The 3,785-nt window shown below is 49.9% G+C and overlaps 1 non-coding gene across 1 annotated transcript; it reads right to left on the reverse strand.

Moving 5' to 3' along the window:
- Positions 1 to 3,410: 3,410 nt before the first annotated feature.
- On the reverse strand, positions 3,411 to 3,548 carry LOC119924867. The gene has a single exon (XR_005449549.1). It is a non-coding gene; the product is annotated as a small nucleolar RNA SNORA7 (small nucleolar RNA).
- Between the last annotated feature and the right edge of the window lie 237 nt (positions 3,549 to 3,785).

The following is a 3,785-nucleotide window of genomic DNA, read 5'->3' on the forward strand; positions in this document are numbered from 1 at the left end:
CAACAGTTCTTCCTCCCTTGCAGCCTGCTTCATTTGGACTGGATCACCTGGGTCACTGGGTCCGTTGATGACAGAGGAGGAAGTGGCAGTGGAAGGAACTGCTGGAAGGTTCTGGACAGGCCAGTGACTTTCTCTCAGGGTGGAGCTCGGATTCCATTCATCTACTCCCATCTCCACTCATTTGCCAGACAATAGGTGCTTTGTTTTGTTTTAGGTTCTTCTTACTCCCTCCATCCATTAATTTATTAATTCCATCATATTATTAAGCATTTACTCTGGGTAGAGGATGGTACTAGGGGCTTGGTAGCGTACAACAGTAAACAGATACACTCCCTTCCCACAGCAAGCTTAGTCCCCTCCTCCAAAGACCACCAAGCTCCTGATATTTCTCCTCCCTCTCCCCCAGAGGTTTGGGGACCCTGCCCACAATAGCTTTTTTCCTCTAGATGACAGCTTGGTTCTTGGAGAAACAGGGAACTAGGAATGTGCCTTGATGGATTCAAGTTGTAATGCTGTTAAGAGTCTGTTCAATGTGTAAACAAGATACCTTGCCAAGTGTGGCCCTTATCAACTCTGGTTCTCAGCAGCCTCCTTAAGCCTCTTCCTACATAAAAGCCAGGAATAAAATTCATTTTTCATTAATCAACTCAGCCCTGGCTCCCACCCTAGAGAAACCCCAGTGGTTACCCATCCACCTCCACATCAAACCAAAACTCCTCACCAATGGTTTTAAAGCAGTCCACCACTTTGCCCCCTCCTACCTCACCTCACTACTTTCCTACTTACAACCCAGCCTACACACTTCACTCCTCTGGTGCTAATCTTCTCACTACGCCTCAATCTCTTCTATCTCACTGCTGCCTTCTAGCCCACATCCTGCCTCCGACCTAGAAAGCCCTCCTTCCTCAAATTCTATGAACAACTACTCTCCCCTTCTTCAAAGCCTTATTGGAGGCACATCTTCTTCAAGAGGCATTTCCTGACTAAGCCCTCCTTTCCTTTTTTCTCATTGTCTTCTGCATCACTCTGACTTAATCCCTTTATTCATCCCCCCTCCCAGCCCCAAAGCACTTATGTAACATCTGTCTCCCCCTCTAGAATGTAAGCTCATTCTGGGCAGGGAATATGTCTGTTTATTGTTGTATTGTACTCTCCCAAGCACTTAGTACAGTGCTCTGCACACAGCAATAATAATTAATGACTGTGGTATTTGTTAAACTCTTACTGTGTGCCAGGCAATGTACTAAGCACCGGGGGGGATATAAGCAAATCAATCAATCAATCAATCAATCAATCGTATTTATTGAGCGCTTACTATGTGCAGGGCACTGTACTAAGCGCTTGGGAAGTACAAATTGGCAACACATAGAGACAGTCCCTACCCAACAGTGGGCTCACAGTCTAAAAGGGGGAGACAGAGAACAGAACCAAACATACCAACAAAATAAAATAAATAGGATAGAAATGTACAAGTAAAATAAATAAATAAATAAATAGAGTAATAAATATGTACAACCATATATACATATATACAGGTGCTGTGGGGAAGGGAAGGAGGTAAGACGGGGGGATGGAGAGGGGGACGAGGGGGAGAGGAAAGAAGGGGCTCAGTCTGGGAAGGCCTCCTGGAGGAGGTGAGCTCTCAGCAGGGCCTTGAAGGGAGGAAGAGAGCTAGCTTGGCGGATGGGCAGAGGGAGGGCATTCCAGGCCCGGGGGATGACGTGGGCCGGGGGTCGACGGCGGGACAGGCGAGAACAAGGTACAGTGAGGAGATTAGCGGTGGAGGAGCGGAGGGTGCGGGCTGGGCAGTAGAAGGAGAGAAGGGAGGTGAGGTAGGAGGGGGCGAGGTGATGGAGAGCCTTGAAGCCCAGGGTGAGGAGTTTCTGCCTGATGCGCAGATTGATCGGTAGCCATTGGAGGTTTTTGAGGAGGGGAGTAACATGCCCAGAGCGTTTCTGGACAAAGATAATCTGGGCAGCAGCATGAAGTATGGATTGAAGTGGAGAGAGACACGAGGATGGGAGATCAGAGAGAAGGCTAGTGCAGTAGTCCAGACGGGATAGGATGAGAGCTTGAATGAGCAGGGTAGCGGTTTGGATGGAGAGGAAAGGGCGGATCTTGGCAATGTTGCGGAGCTGAGACCGGCAGGTTTTGGTGACGGCTTGGATGTGAGGGGTGAATGAGAGAGCGGAGTCGAGGATGACACCAAGGTTGCGGGCTTGTGAGACGGGAAGTATGGTAGTGCCGTCAACAGAGATGGGAAAGTCAGGGAGAGGACAAGGTTTGGGAGGGAAGACAAGGAGTTCAGTCTTCGACATGTTGAGCTTTAGGTGGCGGGCGGACATCCAGATGGAGATGTCCTGAAGGCAGGAGGAGATGCGAGCCTGGAGGGAGGGGGAGAGAGCAGGGGCAGAGATGTAGATCTGGGTGTCATCAGCGTAGAGATGATAGTTGAAGCCGTGGGAGCGAATGAGGTCACCAAGGGAGTGAGTGTAGATTGAGAACAGAAGGGGACCAAGCACTGAACCTTGGGGAACCCCCACAGTAAGAGGATGGGAGGGGGAGGAGGAGCATGCAAAAGAGACTGAGAAAGAACGACCGGAGAGATAAGAGGAGAACCAGGAGAGGACGGAGTCTGTGAAGCCAAGGTCAGATAGCGTGTTGAGGAGAAGGGGGTGGTCCACAGTGTCAAATCAGGTTGGACAGAGTCCCTGTCCCACACGGGGCTCACAGTTCCAATCCCCATTTTACAGATGAGGTAACTGAGGCCCAGAGAAGTGAAGTGACTTGCCTAAGTTCACACAGCAGGCAAGTGGCAGAACTAGTATTAGAACCCATGACTTTCTGACTCCCAGGCCTGTGCTCTATCAACTATGCCATGATTTGCTTTCGTGCACAGTAAGTGCTTAATAAATACAAATGAATGAATGAATGAGTTTTGACTCCCAGAGCTCCCCGTCACCGTCCCAGAGCTGGTCTGTGGGAGGACAGGGCTGTTGAGGCCTGGTGGTGGGAAATGGAACTCAATTTACCATTCTGGAGTATGAGCTCAGCTTGGAAGCTCCACCCAGACAGATTCTTGCTTTTTGGCCTCCTTCTGCTTTTCAGTCCACATAACATTGACTCTTCCCTCCCACCCTTGGTCCCCTCAGTCCCTCCTCAGGGACCGGGGAAGTATCCCTGTCTTGTCTAATGCCATCAAGTTGTTTCCAACCCTTAGCAATGCCACAGACACATCTCTCCCAGAACATCCTGCTCTCCATCTGAAATCGTTCTGGTAATGTATCCATAGAGTTTTCTTGGTAAAAATTGTGGAAGTGGTTTACCATTGCCTCCTTCCATGCAGTAAGCTTGAGTCTCCACCCTCGATTCTCTCCCATGCTGCTGCTGCCCAGCACAGGTAAGTTTTGACTTGTAGCAGATTGCCTTCCACTCACTAGTCACTGCCCAAGCTAGGAATGGAATGGGTAGACCTCTGCTTGACTCTCCCTCCCATAGCCGAGACTGGTAGAGTATTGGAAACTCTCCAGGTGTGACTCTGAGTGGGGGGAAGTATCCTAGTTGCCCTGAAACCAACCAGAGCCAGAACTGGCCTGGACAGATACCGGTAACTGTATGAAGCTAGGGCAGAGTGGGGGTAAATTTAAACTCACTACCCTGGAGGTGCAGTCAACAGACCTCAGCCCAGTAATCCTCCCAGGAACATACCAATCTCCTGTCTTCCTTCCTGTCAACACTGTCCCATTCCTCCCTTTCTACTTCTAGCCATGCCCCTGGCCTGGGCA

Source organism: Tachyglossus aculeatus, chromosome 2, assembly GCF_015852505.1.
Source record: "Tachyglossus aculeatus isolate mTacAcu1 chromosome 2, mTacAcu1.pri, whole genome shotgun sequence".
Classification (NCBI taxonomy): Eukaryota; Metazoa; Chordata; class Mammalia; order Monotremata; family Tachyglossidae; genus Tachyglossus; species Tachyglossus aculeatus.